The sequence below is a fragment of the Eriocheir sinensis genome, unplaced genomic scaffold, assembly GCF_024679095.1.
Source record: "Eriocheir sinensis breed Jianghai 21 unplaced genomic scaffold, ASM2467909v1 Scaffold505, whole genome shotgun sequence".
NCBI lineage: Eukaryota > Metazoa > Arthropoda > Malacostraca > Decapoda > Varunidae > Eriocheir > Eriocheir sinensis.
The window spans coordinates 133,919-156,876 of NW_026111838.1; the positions used below are offsets into that span (position 1 = coordinate 133,919).

Here is a 22,958-nt window from a genome sequence, read left to right on the forward strand (position 1 = left end):
GGAGTGACTGAAACACATAGTTGAGGAACTGGTGTGAGTGATGGCAGGGAGGGTGTGCCTGGGGTTGTATGGACGGGGATGGATGAGAAGTATGGAGGCAGGAGTAAGAAGTGTTGTGATGTCTGAAAGAGTGTGGAAACTGATTATGGTTGGAAGGGATCAAGAATTGTGTGGCTGAAAGGAAAAGTAGGTTTAGAAAAGTATGCATGGGTGTGTATTTATGCACCAGTAAATGTGAGGAGTAAAAAAGGACTGAGAGAAAGGGAAGCTTTTTGGGAGGAAGTGAATGCATGTTTGAACAGTTTTGAGAAAGAAAGGAAACTTATTATGATGGGAGATATGAATGGGTGATGGATGTGTGATGGATTTGGTGGGAAAATGGGGGAGGCTCGTGGTTCAAAGTGCCTTTTCTCTGAGGTCCAGGCCAGTCTGGGAAGGCTGCGTGGCACTGACCTGAGGGTGTCACAGGCTGACCTGAGGGTGTGGAGCCTGGCTGGGGCTGCCTTGCGGCTGGTGTGGGGGAGTGTAGCTGTGGCAGGAAGTGTTCTGGTGTGTGGGGCGCCGCGCCTGGCCAGCGTGGGGCTGAGGGTGTCACACGCGGCCTGATTGTTTACATGTAGATCCTGATGATGATGATGATGATGTTCTTGCCTTTGTCTTTGCAACGGCGTCTCCGATACTTCTTCAAAGATTTGTCGCCTAGTATCACTAGGGGACAACGGGCCCTTGTCCGAAGACGGCGGCCGTCAGGAGGGAAAACATTGCTCCCTCCTTGCACGGGGGAGCACCGGCCATTGCTAGAGGCAGGACGTGCCGACAGACCGACTCTATTGGCGATCGAAATCGATCTAGCCGAGCAAGTCTGCCTGTCGACGAGGACTGGCGTACGCAAGGACACCCCAAAAGGCTACTACTGCCATATCTCAAAACCACAATGAGTTTGGTCCATTAGCCTAATATTGTAGAAATACTTGAAGTAAACGAGTTTTATCTTAAGTAGTATAAATTGACTGATTGTTCATTGTTGCGTTTAACAACAAAGGAGAAGGGAGGAGCATGCCATCCCAGGCATTGCATCGTGTGATTATTAGCCTCTTCCATTTAGTAGCAGTAGTAGTAGTAGTAGTAGTAGTCGGTCGGGAGTTTTGCCTTTGTAACGGCACTCCCTGACGTGTCTACTGTCTGGGTCTATTGTTTTCCTTTTTCTTTCATTCTTTTTTCTCTTATTGTCCAAAACTTGTGTACTGTTGTTTTCGTTTGTTCGGTGTGTTCATTTTCAAATAAAAATGTTCCAATGTTGCGGCCTCACGCACTTTATTCTTTCCTCTGCACAGGCCGGGCACCAGAGCAGGAAGTGTCGCAGGTCTTCGTGTTCAGCTTCACACATGTCACACTTGGTTTCCTCTTGCCGGTGTCTGTTTCTGTCTTTTAGTTGCATGTTGTTTGTCCTGCATCTGAATAGCACTTCTGAGGCTTGGTTGTTGGTGTATACCTCCTCTTGTCCTCCCAACTCCTGTCTCCATTTTCTATATATCTTAAGGCTCGCTTTCTCATTCATTTGCCTCTTCCACTCTCTTGTATCCAGCTCTCTCATTCTCTGCTTTATACTCTCCTTTGTCTCATTCCTCACACTCACACTCAGTCCCTCAGTTGCTCTCAGTTCATTCAACAAATCCTTCACCCACCTACTCTGTCTCTTCTCTATCATCTCCTCTCCCACCCTTCTCACCAAATCGTTTCCTTCCACAAGAACATACCTTAAGTACTTCCACTGTCCCTCCCTTATCCTGTTTTTAACACTGGAGCTTCCTCTCCCCTGAGTGCTGCTTCCTGTGCATACATTGGTGCCCTCAAAATCTTCCTGTACACCTCATTCTCTGTCCTCTGCAACTTTTTTATGTCTGTCTTTGTGATGTTTATTATATTTACCCCGTACAGGATGGATGGCAGTGCAACATTTTTCCAATAAGTCTTTCCTTTTAACATTCTTGAACAGCTCTTTTCAATTCCTTTGTATGTCATATTTGCTAGCCTTCTCGCTTTCCTGAACATTTCTTCCTTTGCATTTGAAAACAGTTCCTCTTGTCATTGACTATTATTCCTAAATATTTAATTCTATCCCCAACACTAATGCCCCCTATACTTTCTGGTTTGTTTTCCATATTAAAAATGATAATATTGCTTTTCTGCTTATTTACTTCTCGTCCATATTCTTTAGCTATAGTCTCCATCTTCTCTATCATCTGTACTGCTTCCCCTACACTATTTGCCAAAAGCATGCCATCATCTGCAAAGAAGAGTGAGGTAATCCTCAATGCCTCATCTTTGTACCCACATTCTAGCTCCACTAGCTCCTGAATTATTTTAAAAGTAATCATCTTCACCAGTGTAGTTGAGGCAGTACATCCCTGTCTAATCCCACTGGTCACTTCTATTTCTATCTCCCCCTCTTCTTTATCGTATTATAAGCCATTTCGCCGCCCAAGAACACATATTTGACAAGGCTTTCGTAGGAGTTTGGGTCATTTCTTCATTTAACTCTGATTTTCGTATGTGTATTTTTACATTACTGATACAATTTTATGCTAGTGTGATGCAGAATTTTCTCAGCAAGATGATGGTGGTCTCAGTTTTTCTTGAAGATGAATGTTGGGGTCGGGAAACAGGGTGGCGGTGAGGTGTGTGAGGCCGTCGGTTTTGGATGAACTGCGCACACCCACGGGCCCACGCCGGCTGCTCTCATATCATTATATATTCTCTTGTAGTTTTGAATAGAAAAAAAAGAGCACCATCATCATCCTCTCTTTATTTTCCATTTGGTGTATGTTCATTTTATGTGTCTTTGACTTTGATCTTTAAGGTTTCAACTTCAGAGACAGCAGTACTTATGTTGTGTGGACTCCCATTAACTGAACTAATTATAAAAAACAACAATCCAGAAGATCAGAATATAGCTGGATATCGTAGACCTTAATCACCTCAATTTTGTCCATCTTAATTCAGCAATCTTTTAGCCCAGCACCTCATTGACTTGCCTAACAGATCAGAGCACTCATTGAACGTACGCGCTGGACACTTCCATTCACTCCCGTCGCAACAAATGCCAATCTTAAAAGGACTTGATCATTTTCGCAACTCTTTAAACTGATTGACTGACTAACTGACGATGTGGGTAAGTGAATGAGACAAGGAAGAGGAGGCGAGGATGGAGGAAAATGAGAACGAGAACAAGGAAAGTGAAAAATGATAGCAGAGAGAGAGAGAGAGAGAGAGAGAGAGAGAGAGAGAGAGAGAGAGAGAGAGAGAGAGAACCATACTAATATTTAGCGAGGGGCTGAACCTTGGCCATGATAAGATTAGGCTGAAACTAAGCTCCTTAGAATATTATTGCTCAGTGCATAAGCGTTGATAGGAATGGAGGAGGAGGAGGGTGGGAGGAGGAGGAGGAAGAGGAGGAGAAGGACGAAGGAAGAGGAGGAAGAGGAGAAGAAAGACATGGACTATGAGGTAGAGAAGGCAAAGCAGGAGGAAGCGAAGCAGGAGGAAGAGGAGAAGGAAGAGAACTGGTCGGGGCTGTAAAGGGAAGATTTAGACGAGATGGAGACCGACTGGACAGAAGCATGAATTTTTGTGCCTGTAACCTTTAGACCGCCTACTTCTGATCTGAGACCGGTGCCCTGAAATGTATCCGGTGGAACACCCTTTTTTTCCCACATATATTCGCGGCATGTTTATCGAAAACGTACACGGTGAAATCATACTGATAACGTTGCCTGAGGTAGATGCAACGACTATAACATCTTTATTGTAGCCTCTTCACATTGTTTAGGTTCTGTAATATAAAAAGGAGACTATCCCCGTGGACTGTATGCTCTCAGCGTGTGACGAGCTGCGGCGTGGGGGACGTGATGGACTGCGCCTCCACTTACGTGTGTTGTTATTCCAGTCTGGACGTGTTATTCATAACATTTCCGATGCTCAATAGAGTAACCCGAACACACGGAGGCATAAACACTATGAAATGTATGTCCTTTATATGCTTCACAGAGCACGCCTACTCCTCATGCGTATTAACCTGTTTCATATGCATATGTTGCTGCAGAGATGAATGAATACATGAATGAATGTGCTAACCAAATCCAGTTTTAACTTGTTTTATAGTTACGTTTCATATACGCATGTTGTTAGACAGAAAGAAAGGGAAGTCTCACACCACTGTTCTCCGGCACTCTGTGCTCCTTCTTGCATAATGTCATTGTGTGTCCTCTGAAGTTGTTTGCACTTCACTTTTGTACATTGCGCGTGCTGGCAGAACTGTGAGTGAAGATGTGCCGGTCTGCAGGATGTTTGCACTTCACTTCTGTACATTGCGCGTGCTGGCAGAGCTGTGAGTGAAGATGTGCCGGTCTGCTGGATGTTTGCACTTCACTTCTGTACATTGCGCGTGCTGGCAGAGCTGTGAGTGAAGATGTGCCGGTCTGCTGGATGTTTGCACTTCACTTTTGTACATTGCGCGTGCTGGCAGAACTGTGAGTGAAGATGTGCCGGTCTGCAGGATGTTTGCACTTCACTTTTGTACATTGCGCGTGCTGGCAGAACTGTGAGTGAAGATGTGCCGGTCTGCTGGATGTTTGCACTTCACTTTTGTACATTGCGCGTGCTGGCAGAGCTGTGAGTGAAGATGTGCCGGTCTGCAGGATGTTTGCACTTCACTTTTGTACATTGCGCGTGCTGGCAGAACTGTGAGTGAAGATGTGCCGGTCTGCAGGATGTTTGCACTTCACTTTTGTACATTGCGCGTGCTGGCAGAGCTGGAGACGTGCCGGTCTGCTGGACGTTTGTTTTTGTATAGTATATATGACCGGTGATGTGTGGGAGATGTGGAAGCACTCCAGCTATTGTAGTTTCGTTGATGTGGCAACGCCCCCGCGAGGAACATGATAAGAGACGAGTGATCATAGCGGCGGCGAGTGCACGATGGTTCGGGGAGAGGCGAGGCTGAGCCTTTTTGGGCGAGTGCAGAGTGCAGACGCTGCTGTGTTTCCGAGGAGTGCGAGACTGAGACTGTTCAGACGCTGCGGTGTTCCCGAGGAGTGCGAGACTGAGATTGTTTGGGCCAGAACAGAGGAGCGATGCAGAGTGTGTTGGAAGGAGGATACCGAGGACACGAGATGCCAGGGCGGAGAGGAGGAGGAGCTTCATGGACGCAACAGAGGAGCTACGCCACGCACTCCGGGCGGCACTCTGCAGCGGTGAGCGTGGGAAGCCTCCAGGGCAACTCTGGCATCACACTCCTCGCCGCTCCGCCCTCTGCTGCCCCTGAAGGCGTGCTCCAGGGCCAGGAAGGCGTGGGCAAAGGAGGGAGCCCTTGCGTGGCCCTAGTTAGAGGAAGCCTCCAGGACCACGCTGGCCCATGCTCCTCGCCCTTCGCCTTCTGTTGGCCTGAAGGCGTGGGCAAAGGAGGGAGCCCGTGCGTGGCCCTAGTTAGAGGAAGCCCAGGACCACGCTGGCCCATGCTCCTCGCCCCTTCGCCTTCTGTTGGCCTGAAGGCGTGGGCAAAGGAGGGAGCCCTTGACGTGGCCCTAAGGGCGGCTGCCTCACGCCCCTTACTGCTCGCCGCCGCTGCCGCCCTGCCGCTAATCCTCGCGGCCAATGGGTGACCACCAGATGGCCGTTGCCATGATTGCCGCGGAGCCCAACATGAGCAGGGCGGGGCGGGCGTATTGCCACGCCACCCCCAGCCTCTCCAGGAAGCCGCCACCCGCCTTCCCTGGCCTCCGGCAGGCCCCGCCCGGCGCCCTGCTCGGCGTCCTCCTCCAAAGTCTCCCAGCCACTGCCATCCGAGGACTCGCCACTTTCATCCTCCTCGTCCGCTCCTTCAGTGTCCGCCTCCCAGCCACTGTCGTCGTCGGCTGTGTCTCCGTCAGCCTCGTCGCTCTTTTCTTCAGTCTCCTCGTGTTTAACTTCATCGCGCGCCTCCCAGCGACTCTTGTCGTCGGCTGTGTCTCCGTCAGCCTTGTAACTCTTTTCTTCAGTCGTCTTGTGTTTTTCTTCATCGCGCGCCTCCCAGCGACTCTCCTCATCGCTGTCTTTCTGCTGTTCGGCATTGCCAGGGTCTTGGGCGCCCGGTTCCAGCCCTGGGTCAATATACATCCTGTACCGTAGCCGCTTGGGTGGGCAGCGGGCTTGATAACGTCAAACGGCCACACTGCTGTCGCCTCCGACAGTGGCCGGTGCGCCTTCAGCAGGGTCACCTTCTCCCTGTCGACGTGCAGAGAAAAGACATGTTTGAGCTGTTCTGCTTCAGCTGCCCCATGAAGGTGTTGGGCTCCAATTTGGCCACGCGCTTCTCACCGCTGAGCAGCGCCAGGGTGACCCTGACCTGTGCGCCGCCCTTGGCGCTGGTCCTGACAAGCTGCGCCAGGTCCAGGAAGGAGTAGGTGACGACGGGGCGCACCACGCGGTCTACGTAGGTGAACCTGGCCACCTTCTTCGTCTCCTTGAAGCGCCACCCCACCCAGCCCCAGCGCCGCCGCACCACGCTCACCGAGACGCTGCGGGTGTCGGGCAGGGCCACCGAGCACACGCCCTGCATCCCGTTCCAGAGCTCGGGGCCCCAGAGTGGCTCGCTGCGACGCTTCCTGGGGATCATTGTCGGCAATGTTTTATCAATTCAGAGAAAAAAATGACGCGGCAGCGGCCAGGCCAGAGACGGCTGGTGGCGGCGCCCTTGTCTTCAGCCCCCCTATCCCCCCCCCCGCTACTGACAAGGCTGTTGCCCGAACTGTGTGTGTGTGTGTGTGTGTGTGTGTGTGTGTGTGTGTGTGTGACGTCTGATCTGTTTATCTATCTATCTAGATTTCGTGATGTATATGTTTATGGGACTTAATGGGTTACTCTCTCTCTCTCTCACTGGACGAAGAAGGAACTAAGAAAAAGAGCATTAAGTAAAAGACAGAAAAAGTCACCAATCCAAGCAAAGCAAACTCGTAGCTCAAACACGCAATGCATTATAAGAAAAAAGAAACTCATTAATAATGTAAATAATGCATCAACGCCGTACGTCATTTTTCACGAGACAGTAAAGTTTGAGCACGCCAGATTCGAACCCGTGCTCGCAGATTCGGAGTCACGGGGTCGTTTTATGTTTCATTTCGCCGCCCAAGAACACATATTAGACAAGGAATTCGTAGGAGTTATGGTCATATCTTCATTTAACTCTGATTTTCGTATGTGTATTTTTACATTACTGATACAATTTTATGCTAGTGTGGTGCAGAATTTTCTCAGCAAGATGATGGTGGTCTCAGTTTTTCTTGAAGATGAATGTTGGGGTCGGGAAACAGGGTGGCGGTGAGGTGTGTGAGGCCGTCGGTTTTGGATGAACTGCGCACACCCACGGGCCCACGCCGGCTGCTCTCATATCATTATATATTCTCTTGTAGTTTTGAATAGAAAAAAAAGAGCACCATCATCATCCTCTCTTTATTTTCCATTTGGTGTATGTTCATTTTATGTGTCTTTGACTTTGATCTTTAAGGTTTCAACTTCAGAGACAGCAGTACTTATGTTGTGTGGACTCCCATTAACTGAACTAATTATAAAAAACAACAATCCAGAAGATCAGAATATAGCTGGATATCGTAGACCTTAATCACCTCAATTTTGTCCATCTTAATTCAGCAATCTTTTAGCCCAGCACCTCATTGACTTGCCTAACAGATCAGAGCACTCATTGAACGTACGCGCTGGACACTTCCATTCACTCCCGTCGCAACAAATGCCATTCTTGAAAGGACTTGATCATTTTCGCAACTCTTTAAACTGATTGACTGACTAACTGACGATGTGGGTAAGTGAATGAGACAAGGAAGAGGAGGCGAGGATGGAGGAAAATGAGAACGAGAACAAGGAAAGTGAAAAATGATAGCTGAGAGAGAGAGAGAGAGAGAGAGAGAGAGAGAGAGAGAGAGAGAGAGAGAGAGAGAGAGAGAGAGAGAGAGAGAGAGAGAGAGAGAGAGAGAGAGAGAGATGCAAAGAGGAAAAGACAAAAAGAAAGATACAGAGAAAGAGAAAGAAAGAGAAGAGAGAGAGAGAGATAGAGACAGACAGACATACAGACAGACAGAGACAGAGATAGAGAAAAAATTAAAGACAAATACTTATATACAGACAGAGACAAAGACACAGAGAGAGAGAGAGAGAGAGAGAGAGAGAGAGAGAGAGAGAGAGAGAGAGAGAGAGAGAGAGAGATAGCAACCGTTTAGTGGAGGTGTCACCGCGGGTAAAGGAGCTATAAAAAAATAGTGCGTTCAGTGGAAGCTTGCACCTGCCAGGGTTACGCAACAATTGTATATGAATGAATATAATTTTTTTGTGATATGAATGGCCTGTATAATTTATCGATCAAAGTATAATATATTTTGTACAAAAGGTAAATAATAGATACGTTTTCCTATCTTCTAATTTTCAGTGCCTTCATGATGGATATGATTTTTTGATAAGGGCGTAAACGATGAAATAGATCAGGTAGACGGGGTAGATTATGGAGGAAGCTTGAGAATCCCTGTTCTAGACCGACTCTCTTTTCTAGACTGACTCTCTCTCTCTCTCTCTCTTCTCTCTCTCTCTCTCTTGAGAATCCCTGTTCTAGACCGACTCTTTCTAGACTCTCTCGCTCTCTCTCTCTCTCTCTCTTATGATAGTTATGGAGGAAGGTTGAGAATCCCTGTTCTAGACCGACTCTCTTTTCTAGACTCTCTCTCTCTCTCTCTTATCATAGTTATGGAGGAAGGTTGAGAATCCCTGTTCTAGACCGACTCTCTTTCAGACTCTCTCTCTCTCTCTCTCTCTTGAAAGCCACTCATTAATTGGGGACTCACAGCATGGCTTCCGAAACAAAAGATCCTGCCTATCAAATCTATTAACCTTTTATAACGACCTCTTCACTGTTTATGACGTAACCAAATCACTGGACGTAGTCTATCTTGATTTCCAGAAAGCGTTTGATAAAGTCCCGCATCATAAATTACTTTACAAATTAAAGCAAATAGGTATTGACGGTCAGGTAAACCAATGGATCGCGAATTGGTTGAGCAATAGACAACAAAGAGTAGTGATTGACGGATTTAACTCAGAGTGGGCGCCGGTCACTAGTGGCGTCCCTCAGGGCTCGGTGCTCTTCATTATTTACTTCAACGACGTGGATGTTGGACTCAATAATCGCATTAGTAAATTTGCAGACGACACAAAGATTGGTAACTCGGTTCTCACTGACGAAGACAGGCAAAGCCTCCAAGAGGATTTGCACAAAATTTCAGCTTGGTCGGATAGATGGGAGATGCCCTTTAACGTAGACAAGTGCCAGGTCCTTCAAGTTGGAACGAGGAATAAGAAGTTTGATTATGAAATGCGCGGCGTTAAACTCAAAAGCGTTCAATGCGTCAAGGACTTGGGGGTCAAAATAGCGTCAAACCTCAAATTCTCACAGCAATGCATCGATGCAGCAAATAAAGCGAACAGAATGTTGGGCTTCATTAAAAGAAACTTTTTATTTAAGAATAAAGATGTAATACTCCCGCTCTACAACAGTTTAGTCAGACCCCACTTGGAATATGCGGTACAGTTTTGGTCTCCCCACCATGCAAAGGATATTGCTAAATTAGAAGGTGTTCAGCGTCGGGCAACGAAAATTATCCCTTCCTTGCGCAACAAATCCTACGAAGAAAGGCTTTCTACCCTTAACATGTTCTCTCTTGAGAAACGTCGCCTCCGAGGAAAACTGATCGAATGTTTTAAAATACTTAATGGTTTCACGAATGTAGACAGATCAACATTGTTTATGATCGATGACACTTTGCGCACGAGGAACAATGGCGTAAAACTCAGATGTAGACAAGTAAATTCAGACTGCACCAAATTTTTCTTCACCAACTTTGTAGTGCGTGAATGGAATAAGCTCCCATCATCAGTGGTCCAGTGTAACACGATTGACTCCTTCAAAAATAAGCTCGACCGTCACTTCCTTCAACTTAATATCAACTAGAGTAGAAATGCAACGTTTTGGAGTCTCCTGATTAATGTAAAATCACTTAGGTTTAAGGACAGACCACCAAGTCTGGACCATGGGGTCTGTGTGGTCTGATTTTCTATGTAAATCTATGTAAATCTATGTAAAAAAATATCTCTCTCTCTCTCTCTCTCTCTCTCTCTCTCTCATATCATATGGAGGAAGGTTGAGAATCCCTGTTCTAGACCGACTCTCTTTGCTAGACTCTCTCTCTCTCTCTCTCTCTCTCTCTCTCTCTCTTATCATAGTTATGGAGGAAGGTTGAGAATCCCTGTTCTAGACTGACTCTCTTTTCTAGACTCTCTCTCTCTCTCTCTCTCTTATCATAGTTATGGAGGAAGGTTGAGAATCCCTGCGCTAAATGGAAGAGGCTCAAAAATAAAACAACACAAGCAGTATATCCATTACAGATATAACGTTCTTTGAGCTGTGCTTGGTGAGGATCCTGCATTTGCCTCAAGAGTGTAGTCCATAAGTACAGTCCCTTAATTATGGCTGCTCCCAAGAGGAAGGTATAATGGAAGGGAAGAAATGAGAAGATGAAGGAAAGGAAGAAGGAAGGAAAAAGGAAGATAGATTGAAGGAAGGGAAGGAATTGTATAATGAAAGAACGGGAAGGAAGGAAAGAAGGAAAGGAAGGAAAGGAAAATAGATTGAAGGAAGGGAAGAAAGAATTATATAATGAAGGAAAGGGAGGAAGGAAGAAAAAAAAAGGAAGATAGATTGAAGGAAGGGAAGGAATTGTATAATGAAAGAAAGGGAAGGAAGGAAAGAAGGAAAGGAAGGAAAGGAAAATAGATTGAAGGAAGGGAAGGGAGGGAAGGAAGGAAGGAAGGAAGAAAAAAAAAGGAAGATAGATTGAAGGAAGGGAAGGAATTATATAATGAAAGAAAGGGAAGGAAGGAAAGAAGGAAAGGAAGGAAAGGAAAATAGATTGAAGGAAGGGAAGGGAAGGAAGGAAGGAAGGAAGGAAGGAAGAAAAAAAAGGAAGATAGATTAAAGGAAGGGAAGGAAAGAAAGAAGGAAAGGAAGGAAAGGAAAATAGATTGAAGGAAGGGAAGAAAGAATTATTTAATGAAGGAAAGGGAGGGAAGGAAGGAAGGAAGGAAGGAAGGAAGAAAAAAAGGAAGATAGATTGAAGGAAGGGAAGGAATTGTATAATGAAAGAAAGGGAAGGAAGAAAGGAAGGAAAGGAAAATAGATTGAAGGAAGGGAAGAAAGAATTATTTAATGAAGGAAAGGGAGGAAAGGAAGGAAGGAAGGAAGGAAGGAAGAAAAAAAGGAAGATAGATTGAAGGAAGGGAAGGAATTATATAATGAAGGAAAGGAAGGAAGGAAGGAAGGAAGGAAGGAAGGAAGGAAGAAAAAAAGGAAGATAGATTGAAGGAAGGGAAGGAAGGAAAGAAGGAAAGGAAGGAAAGGAAAATAGATTGAAGGAAGGGAAGAAAGAATTATATAATGAAGGAAAGGGAGGGAAGGAAGGAAGGAAGGAAGGAAGGAAGAAAAAAAAAGGAAGATAGATTGAAGGAAGGGAAGGAAGGAAAGAAGGAAAGGAAGGAAAGGAAAATAGATTGAAGGAAGGGAAGGGAAGGAAGGAAGGAAAGAAGGAAGGAAGAAAAAAAAGGAAGATAGATTAAAGGAAGGGAAGGAAGGAAAGAAGGAAAGGAAGGAAAGGAAAATAGATTGAAGGAAGGGAAGAAAGAATTATTTAATGAAGGAAAGGGAGGGAAGGAAGGAAGGAAGGAAGGAAGGAAGAAAAAAAGGAAGATAGATTGAAGGAAGGGAAGGAATTGTATAATGAAAGAAAGGGAAGGAAGGAAAGAAGGAAAGGAAGAAAGGAAGGAAAGGAAAATAGATTGAAGGAAGGGAAGGGAAGGAAGGAAGGAAAGAAGGAAGGAAGAAAAAAAAGGAAGATAGATTAAAGGAAGGGAAGGAAGGAAAGAAGGAAAGGAAGGAAAGGAAAATAGATTGAAGGAAGAAAGAATGATTTAATGAAGGAAAGGGAGGGAAGGAAGGAAGGAAGGAAGGAAGGAAGAAAAAAAAGGAAGATAGATTGAAGGAAGGAAGGAAGGAAGAAAAAAAAGGAAGATAGATTGAAGGAAGGAAGGAAGGAAGAAAAAAAAGGAAGATAGATTGAAGGAAGGAAGGAAGGAAAGAAGGAAAGGAAGGAAAGGAAAATAGATTGAAGGAAGGGAAGAAAGAATTATTTAATGAAGGAAAGGGAGGGAAGGAAGGAAGGAAGGAAGGAAGGAAGGAAGAAAAAAAAAGGAAGATAGATTGAAGGAAGGGAAGGAATTGTATAATGAAAAAGGGAGGGAAGGAAAGAAGGAAAGGAAAATAAGTTAAAGGAAGGGAGGAAAGAATTATATAATGAAGGAAAAGGAGGGAAGGAAGGAAGGAAGAAAAAGGAAGATAGATTGAAGGAAGGGAAGGAATTGTATAATGAAAGAAAGGGAAGGAAGGAAGGAAGGAAGGAAGGAAGAAAAAAAGGAAGATAGATTGAAGGAAGGGAAGGAATTGTATAATGAAAGAAAGGGAAGGAAGGAAAGAAGGAAAGGAAGAAAGGAAGGAAAGGAAAATAGATTGAAGGAAGGGAAGAAAGAATTATTTAATGAAGGAAAGGGAGGGAAGGAAGGAAGGAAGGAAGGAAGAAAAAAAAAGGAAGATAGATTGAAGGAAGGGAAGGAATTGTATAATGAAAGAATTAAAGGGAGGGAGGGAAAGGAAGGAAAGGAAAGGAGAAAGAGAATGAAGGAAAGGGAGGGAAGGAAGGAAAAGAGGAAGAGAATGTAAAAGGGAAGGGAGGAAGAAGGGGAGAGAAAGGAAGGAAGGAAGGAAGGAAGGAAAGGAAAAGAGGAAGAGAATGAAGGAAAGGAAGGAAATGTAAAAGGGAAGGGAGGAAGAAGGGGAGAGAAAGGAAGGAAGGAAGGAAGGAAGGAAAGGAAAAGAGGAAGAGAATGAAGGAAAGGAAGGAAATGTAAAAGGGAAGGGAGGAAGAAGGGGAGAGAAAGGAAGGAAGGAAAGAAGAAAGGGAGGAGAAGGAAGAGAGGTACACACACACACACACACACACACACACATCCCGAACGAGGAGTTCCTGCCTCTGTAGGCGGCGGCGATACGTCTATTAATTACTGCCGCTCCGGCGGTGGGTGACCAGCCGTGCGCCTTGAGTTGCTCGAGTCCCCCCTGCCGTTCTCTTTGGTGACGTCACGCGTGACGTCACGTCGCCGCCACAACAGGATTCTCCTCCATGGTGAGGCTCTGGGGGCCGGGCCCTCGGATGTGTGGGTGCAGGCCGTGTGTGTACACGCAGGGGAGTGTGCCAGGCGAGGCCCCGGGGCTGCCAGGCCCTGCCACGGCCTGCTGGAGGCCCTGGTGCAGGCCGTGACGTCACGCCAGGGGAGGAGCCGCGGCCGGGCAAGGGTGAGTCACGGCCTGGCCGCCCCGGTGGGTGCTGCCCTCTGTCCCCAAACACGCGGCGCCAGGTAGGGGCGGCAGCACGCCTGGAGAAGAAGAGGAGGAAGAAGAAGAGGAAGCCAGACCGCCACAGGCTGCCGCACGCCGCCAGCAGGGCGACTTTGTCCTGCCTTCACGGGGCGGCGGGGCTGGCTGTGGGTCACGGGGCGGCGTGTGTTAGCCAGGCCATTCTTCCAGACACAAGGAGGGCTGCTCACAGCGTGGGGCGCGGGTGCCCTGTCTGCTGCCTCCGCTGGGTCACGCGATGTCGTGAGCCGAGGTTTACTCGCCCTGTCCCCGTGAGTCCGTGGCTGCCTGGGTAAGCGGGCGGCCAGCTTTGCTGTACGCGTAATGTAGCGTGTGGGGGCTGTGCCCTTCTCCTTCTTTTCTTATTCCTTCTTTATCTTATTTATCTTCGTCTTCCAATTCTCCTCCTCCTCCTCCTTCATTTTCTTCCATATATTAACTTTGTCCTTTATTTCTCCTCTTCCTCCTCTCCTCTTCTCCTCCTTCTCCCTCATAGTGAGCGCCTTGTCCCTTCTGTCTGGTCAACCTCACACGCTTACTTCCGCCCACGACACGGCATTTCTCTCTCTCTCTCCATTTTAGAGAGAGAGAGAGAGAGAGAGAGAGAGAGAGAGAGAGAGAGAGAGAGAGAGAGAGAGAGAGATGGCAAATAATTAGAGAAAGAGAGAGCGAGAGATAGAGAGAGAGGGAATCGAGCGAGTAGAGGCCGTTTTAGAGCTAGTTAGAGAGAGAGAGAGAGAGAGAGAGAGAGAGAGAGAGAGAGAGAGAGATGGCAAAGAATTAGAGAAAGAGAGAGAGAGAGAGAGAGAGAGAGAGACTCGAGAGAGTAGAGGCCGTTTTAGAGCTAGTGAGAGAGAGAGAGAGAGAGAGAGAGAGAGAGAGAGAGAGAGAGAGTTGAGACGCCGTGGGGTCAGGTCACGCTCGGGTTCGCTCCGTGATATTGGACACTTGTGTGGAAGCAGAACGATATTTCTTCTTATCCTCCACACGTTGGGATTACCATCGCTTCCTGGGTGCTGTGCAGTGGACAAGTAGCGCACAGGAAGTACTGTGTGTGTGTGTGCCCTTACACAACCTTGGAAACTCGCCCCTCTGTGCTCCATTGCCCTCACGCGGGACGGAGCCTGTGGACAGTGAAGTGTTTAGTGGCGCAAGAACGACCACCAACGAGCGAAAAAATTAGCTTCCGAGATCTGTGAAACATTCTTTCTATCAAAGTGTTCAAGCGTGTGTGGAAAAAACTACAAAATAGTGAACAGTGAGAGGCAACTCCACGAAACACGCTGACCTCACCTCGCCCAGAGCTGTAAATCCCCTGGGACAGGGCCCCTCGGAAACAGGCCGCGCCCGCCCCTCGCATTCCAAGGCGAGATTAGAGACACCCCCATCCCACCCTGACCTGACCTCTCGTGCGCATCGACCCACACCACCATCATGGCCTCCCTCACTCACTGAGGCCCCCACCAGCATCAGCAATTGCCTGGGCAGGACAGTCAGGCTATCCTGGGGCAAAATATTGCTGTGTGTGCAGCTACCTGTCCGTGTGAAGCCCTCCACGGCCTGCAGCCAGCCAGACTGTCCAAACCTGGCCTGCGCAGACTGCTTCAATGAAGGCCCTTTCTGCTCCACGACTGAGGGACTGAGGCGAGCAGCCGGCATTCCTCACCCTGTCACCTACGCGGCCGCTGAAGATACACCGACCAGCACGCCAGCAGACCCCCAGCCCGACCAGCTCGCCCCCCAACCACCTAGTGAAACGGTGGACAGCGCCGTCAGGAGGATCTTCTCCAACCCGCCTGAAGGCCTTGTTGACATCATTCTCCGACTAAGGAATGAGGTACACGGCCTTAAGTGCATTGTGGAGACATATCGGGCGCGGAGTGAAAGAACGAGGAAACAAAGAGACGCCTTGGTTGAAACCGTCAGCTCAATGGACTCCCTGGCACAAGCTGAACAGGAAACCCCATCCCTCCCCCACCACACACGCCCCAAGTGCCCAGCCAAGTCAAATTGACCAGGACAGGCAGGAGGTGTGCTCCTCCCACCCCAGGTTGCGCGGCTGGTGGGAATCAGGAAGCCTAGAGCACTGAGGAAGGTGACTCACGACCCCCAGAAGACGCCGAGACAGCCCCACCCTCGCCGCCGGCCGGGCCAACCCACCCAGGCCACACAGACCCCCGCCCTCTGTCAGAAACAGAACCCCCTCTCCCAGCCGATCCACTCCTCCTACCCTCCCGTCCTCCCCTGCCACCACCACCACTACAACCGCAGAGACACATCACGGCACACACACCATCGCCCCCAACCTTTCAGGATTCAGGCCTCACCACACTTCTGTGGCAGGTGCCATCAGCGCGGCCACACAGTTAATTGCTGCGCTGAGACCATCTGCGACTTCTGTGGCCAACGTGGGCACCTCACTGACCAGTGTCGAAAGAGGCAGGCAGCGGCAGAGCGAAGTCTCGAGTGTGCGTACTGCCAGCGGCGCGGACACACCGATGACGAATGTTACGCTAGAGCCGCCGACATCAGAAAGGAGCGACTGCTTCGAGCAATCCTGTTTGATCACCAGCCACCCATCACCCAGCCTGCTACCTACTAGCAACCGGTGCACGCCCCGCCCTACCCATCCTGGCCTCATCCCCCGCACACTCCCCTTCCGCTGATCCGATAAGGCGATACGGACACCAGCGGCCTCAAGATTCTGTCCGCCAACGTACGAGGCTTTAGGACCAACATCGGGGAGCTGGCACACGCCTTCGTCCTCAGGCACCACATTGACATAATGGTGACAGTGGAGACCTTCCTGGACGACATGTGTGCCACCACCTGTGATAAGATCCCCGGGTACTGCACTGGGCCAGACGAGACCGCCACACAGGACAGGGGGGAGGCATTGCTGTTTGCCACCGAAACGGCCTGCAGATGGACGCCCTCACCACAGACACTCCCCTGGAAATGGAGATGATGTTCCTCCGCATCATTCTCGAGGACAGGAGCGCTCTGCTACTCTGTGCCATGTACCGGCCACAGTGGCAAGGCAGCGCCCCCCTCACCTACCTCACAGAGCACCTGGACGACCTTATGGCTGCCCACAGCTGTCAGTACGCGATGGTTGTGGGCGACCTAAATCAACACCTGGTGGCGAGGGCCTTCACCGAGCTCACAGCGGTGCATGGATTGCACAACCATGTTGAGTTCCTGACACATCAGCGAGGAGGCTCCTGGACCCTGTGCTCACAGACCTGCCGAGTGACTGCGTGCTGTGCCCACTAGACCGTGTGGGCAGTTCCGACCACAATGCCATACTCACCACCATCAGCCTGGCCCCAGCGCGTGAAGAGGAACACCAGCGAGTCATCTGGCTGTGGGACCGCGCGGACTGGACGGCTGCAAGGCAGGCCCTGGCAGCGACTGCTTGGGGCACAGTCCTTAACGGTGACCCACAACATGACGTCTCCGCCCTCACCACTGTCCTCAATACCGTCCAGCAGCAACACGTCCCCACCGCACCTACTCATCCAGCCCAAAAGACCAGCCTTGGTTCGGGTACAGGTGCCGTATTGCAGCCGAAAGGAAATACAAGGCTTGGACAAGATATAAAAGACACCCCACGCAGGAAAATAAGGCCCAACACAGACGAGCCTGCAAAAATATGACGAGGACAGCAAAGTGGGCAAAAGAAAGGTGGGACGCCGACAGGAGGAGAAAGCTGTCCTCTAACCAAACCGACCCGAAACAGTGGTGGGGGCTGGTGAAGGAACAGCAAGGCCATACCCCCCAGGAACGTATCACGCACCTGAGGAAACCTGACGGAGACCTGGCCATCACCAGCCTGGAAAAGGCTGACATTCTGGCCTGTAACTTCAGTCAAAAGATGACAACCCTGGAGCCAGACAGGCAGCCGCCCACCTCCCCAACTCATCGCCTCAAGACTAGAGAATGTGCTAATCTCTGAGGACGCTGTCAGGAGACATCTGAGGGGCGTCAACACCAGGAAGGCGCCAGGCCTGACAGCGTCAGTCCATACTTACTGCGGCGATGCCCGATGAGCTCACCAGCCCCTCGCCCAGATCTTCCGGCGATGCCTGCAGAGCGGGGTGTGGCCTGCACAGTGGAAGGAGGCCAGAGTCACACCCGTACACTAGACAAAATCCAGGTCCGAGACAGGCAATTACAGGCCAATATCACTCCTCCCAAACATCAGCAAGATATTTGAGAGGATCATCGGGGAGCAATTGACATACTTCCTCGAGGAAAACCACCTGCAGTCACCGAAGCAGTTTGGTTTTCGGAAGGGCCGCTACCTCAGACCTCCTCCTTCTCCTCTCAAAGTCCTGGCATGACGCCCTTGATGACGGCCACCCTCTCTCGTGATTGCCCTGGATATAGCTGGCGCGTTCGACTCCGTTTGGCACCGCGGTCTGACGGCGAAGCTACAGCAACTAGGCATCACGGGGACCTGCTGCGCCTGCTCTCAAACTACCTGTTAGGCAGGAGCCTCCACGTAGCAGTCAACGGAAGCACCTCGACCAGCTTCCCGGTGGAGGCCTGTTCCACAGGGGTCCGTCCTTGGACCTATTCTGTGGAACATATACTTTAACGACCTCCTGCAAACCATCCCGGCAGCAAGCGCTTACGCCGACGACTGCACCCTCTCCAGAACATACAAGAGGGAGGAAGCCCAGGACGTGATAGAGTCCGTCAACAGACAGTTGGCAGACATAATGGCCTGGGGAAAGAGGTGGCAAGTCAGGTTTGCCCCTGACAAAACCCAGGCCATGGTAATATCACGTTCTCGGAGGACGCGAGGCAACCCACGGCAGACTGAGATTCGGGAATGACACCATCCCTCTGCAGTCCAGCGTCGACATCCTGGGCGTGGAGGTGGACTCCCAGCTGCGGTTTGACCGTCACCTTGAAAGGGTGGCGCAAAAGCCTCCCAGAAGGTGAACCTCCTGCGCCGCATGAAGAACCTCCTCGATGCTGAAGGCCTGAACACCCTCTATAAGGCACAAGTCCGTCCAGTGATGGAGTATGCACCGCTCACCTGGATGGCCAGCGCCCGCTGCCACCTCAACCTGCTAGACAAGGTGCAGAGGAGGGCTGAACGCCTCATCAACGGCACCCAGCACCACCGACCGAGCCAGTGGGAGACACAGCGACAACAACAACAACAACAACAACACCCACACGAAGGAAGGGCAAGACCAGCCACGAACCAGCTGAATAGCCTGGAGCACCGTCGCCGCGTCGCTGCCCTGACGGTGCTACACAAGGCACAAGTGGGCCTAGTGCCCCACCTGACGGACCTGAGGGCTACCTGGAGGAGGTCTGAGCGCAGCACGAGAACGGTGCTGAGCAACGCCTCCCTCCTGGAAGTGCCAATGGCCCGCTCCAGCACCCACCAACGTGCCTTCTCCATCGCAGCGGTGGTGTGGTGGAACAACCTCACTGCTGATGTGGATGTGACACAACTGTCCACTCAGCAGATGAAGGTTGCGTCCCACAGGTGGCTACTCCTACACCCACCGTAAATATGTATATATATAATTGTATAATATATTGTATAATAATTGTATAATATAATCGGCAGAAGCTTTTAAATAGCTCCCCAACGGTCGGGGGAACTTTAGCATAGACAAATAATACTGCCATGTACTAATGTACTGAACACGTTTAAATAAAAAAAAAAAAAAAAAAGAGAGAGAGAGAGATGGCAAAGAATTAGAGAAAGAGAGAGCGAGAGATAGAGAGAGAGGGAATCGAGCGAGTAGAGACCATTTTAGAGAGAGAGAGAGAGAGAGAGAGAGAGAGAGAGAGAGAGAGAGAGAGAGAGAGAGGGAATCGAGCGAGTAGAGACCATTTTAGAGAGAGAGAGAGAGAGAGAGAGAGAGAGAGAGAGAGAGAGAGAGAGAGAGAGAGAGAGAGAGAGAGAGATGGCAAATAATTAGAGAAAGAGAGAGCGAGAGATAGAGAGAGAGGGAATCGAGCGAGTAGAGGCCGTTTTAGAGCTAGTTTGAGAGAGAGAGAGAGAGAGAGAGAGAGAGAGAGAGAGAGAGAGAGAGAGAGAGAGAGAGAGAGAGAGAGAGAGAGAGAGATAGCAAATAATTAGAGAGAGAGCGAGAGATAGAGAGAGAGGGAATCGAGCGAGTAGAGGCCATTTTAGAGCTAGTTAGAGAGAGAGAGAGAGAGAGAGAGAGAGAGAGAGAGAGAGAGAGAGAGAGAGAGAGAGAGAGATAGAGAGAGAGAGAGAGAGAGAGAGAGAGAGAGAGAGAGAGAGAGAGAGAGAGAGAGAGAGAGAGAGAGAGAGAGAGAGAGAGAGAGAGAGAGAGAGAGAGAGAGAGATGGCAAAGAATTAGAGAAAGAGAGAGCGAGAGATAGAGAGAGAGGGAATCGAGCGAGTAGAGACCATTTTAGAGCTAGTTATAGAGAGAGAGAGAGAGAGAGAGAGAGAGAGAGAGAGAGAGAGAGAGAGAGAGAGAGAGAGAGAGAGAGAGAGAGAGAGAGAGAGAGAGAGAGAGAGATGGAAAGAATTAGAGATAGAGAGAGAGAGGGATAGAGAGAGAGAGGGTTTCGAGCGAGTAGAGACCATTTTAGAGCTAGTTAGAGAGAGAGAGAGAGAGAGAGAGAGAGAGAGAGAGAGAGAGAGAGAGAGAGAGAGAGAGAGAGAGAGAGAGAGAGAGAGAGAGAGAGAGAGAGAGAGAGAGAGAGGGAATCGAGCAGGTAGAGACCATTTTAGAGGTAGTTAGAGAGAGAGAGAGAGAGAGAGAGAGAGAGAGAGAGAGAGAGAGAGAGAGAGAGAGAGAGAGAGAGAGAGAGAGAGAGAGAGAGAGAGAGAGAGAGAGAGAATCGAGTAGAGATAATTTTAGAGATAGTTAGAGAGAGAGAGAGAGAGAGAGAGAGAGAGAGAGAGAGAGAGAGAGAGAGAGAGAGAGAGAGAGAGAGAGAGAGAGAGAGAGAGAGAGAGAGAGAGAGAGAGAGAGAGAGAGAGAGAGAGATAGAGAGGAATTGAGCAGGTAGAGACTATTTTAGAGATCTAGTTAGAGAGAGAGAGAGAGAGAGAGAGAGAGAGAGAGAGAGAGAGAGAGAGAGAGAGAGAGAGAGAGAGAGAGAGAGAGAGAGAGAATCGAGCGAGTAGAGACAATTTTAGGAGAGAGAGAGAGAGAGAGAGAGAGAGAGAGAGAGAGAGAGAGAGAGAGAGAGAGAGAGAGAGAGAGAGAGAGAGAGAGAGAGAGAGAGAGAGAGAGAGAGAGAGAGAGAGAGAGAGAGAGAGAGGGAATCGAGCGAGTAGAGACCATTTTAGAGCTAGTTAGAGAGAGAGAGAGAGAGAGAGAGAGAGAGAGAGAGAGAGAGAGAGAGAGAGAGAGAGAGAGAGAGAGAGAGAGAGAGAGAGAGAGAGAGAGAGAGAGAGAGAGAGAGAGAGAGAGAGAGAGAGAGAGAGAATCGAGCGAGTAGAGACCATTTTAGAGCTAGTGAGAGAGAGAGAGAGAGAGAGAGAGAGAGAGAGAGAGAGAGAGAGAGAGAGAGAGAGAGAGAGAGAGAGAGAGAGAGAGAGAGAGAGAGAGAGAGAGAGAGAGAGAGAGAGAGAGAGAGAGAGAGAGAGAGAGGGAATCGAGCGAGTAGAGACCATTTTAGAGCTAGTTAGAGAGAGAGAGAGAGAGAGAGAGAGAGAGAGAGAGAGAGAGAGAGAGAGAGAGAGAGAGAGAGAGAGAGAGAGAGAGAGAGAGAGAGAGAGAGAGAGAGGAAATCGAGCGAGTATAGAGAATTTTAGAGCTAGTTAGAGAGAGAGAGAGAGAGAGAGAGAGAGAGAGAGAGAGAGAGAGAGAGAGAGAGAGAGAGAGAGAGAGAGAGAGAGAGAGAGAGAGAGAGAGAGAGAGAGAGAGAGAGAGAGAGAGAGAGAGCTCACCGGTAGACCTCACATGAGGGTACCAAAACCTCACCAGTTGACCTGACCTGACCTCACCTCAAGGGAAGAGTTCGCCGAGAATTAAAATTTCCTCCGTGGTCATGAATATGTTGTATCCATGAGTACCTTTGTTATCATGTGAAATAGTGAATATGTTGTATCCATGAATACCTTTGTTATCATGTGCAATAGTGAATATGTTGTATACATGAATACCTTTGTTATCATGTGAAATAGTGAATATGTTGTATCCATGAATACCTTTGTTATCATGTGAAATAGTGAATATGTTGTATCCATGAGTACCTTTGTTATCATGTGAAATAGTGAATATGTTGTATCCATGAATACCTTTGTTATCATGTGAAATAGTGAATATGTTGTATCCATGAATACCTTTGTTATCATGTGAAATAGTGAATATGTTGTATCCATGAATACCTTTGTTATCATGTGCAATAGTGAATATGTTGTATCCATGAATACCTTTGTTATCATGTGAAATAGTGAATATGTTGTATACATGAATACCTTTGTTATCATGTGAAATAGTGAATATGTTGTATCCATGAATACCTTTGTTATCATGTGCAATAGTGAATATGTTGTATCCATGAATACCTTTGTTATCATGTGAAATAGTGAATATGTTGTATCCATGAATACCTTTGTTATCATGTGAAATAGTGAATATGTTGTATCCATGAATACCTTTGTTATCATGTGAAATAGTTAATATGTTGTATCCATGAATACCTTTGTTATCATGTGAAATAGTGAATATGTTGTATCCATGAATACCTTTGTTATCATGTGAAATAGTGAATATGTTGTATACATGAATACCTTTGTTATCATGTGCAATAGTTAATATGTTGTATCCATGAATACCTTTGTTATCATGTGAAATAGTTAATATGTTGTATCCATGAATACCTTTGTTATCATGTGCAATAGTTAATATGTTGTATCCATGAATACCTTTGTTATCATGTGAAATAGTGAATATGTTGTATCCATGAATACCTTTGTTATCATGTGAAATAGTGAATATGTTGTATACATGAATACCTTTGTTATCATGTGAAATAGTGAATATGTTGTATCCATGAATACCTTTGTTATCATGTGAAATAGTGAATATGTTGTATCCATGAATACCTTTGTTATCATGTGAAATAGTGAATATGTTGTATCCATGAATACCTTTGTTATCATGTGCAATAGTTAATATGTTGTATCCATGAATACCTTTGTTATCATGTGCAATAGTGAATATGTTGTATACATGAATACCTTTGTTATCATGTGAAATAGTGAATATGTTGTATACATGAATACCTTTGTTATCATGTGCAATAGTGAATATGTTGTATCCATGAATACCTTTGTTATCATGTGAAATAGTTAATATGTTGTATCCATGAATACCTTTGTTATCATGTGAAATAGTGAATATGTTGTATCCATGAGTACCTTTGTTATCATGTGAAA

At 48.0% G+C, this 22,958-nt stretch overlaps 1 long non-coding RNA gene across 1 annotated transcript; it reads right to left on the minus strand.

The window, feature by feature from the left end:
• Positions 1–21,936: 21,936 nt before the first annotated feature.
• LOC126992833 (uncharacterized) lies at positions 21,937–22,922 on the minus strand. The gene is made up of 5 exons (XR_007747112.1): positions 22,851–22,922; positions 22,491–22,535; positions 22,266–22,400; positions 22,176–22,220; positions 21,937–21,995 (listed from the first exon to the last, which is right to left on the minus strand). It is a non-coding gene; the product is annotated as an uncharacterized LOC126992833 (long non-coding RNA).
• Between the last annotated feature and the right edge of the window lie 36 nt (positions 22,923–22,958).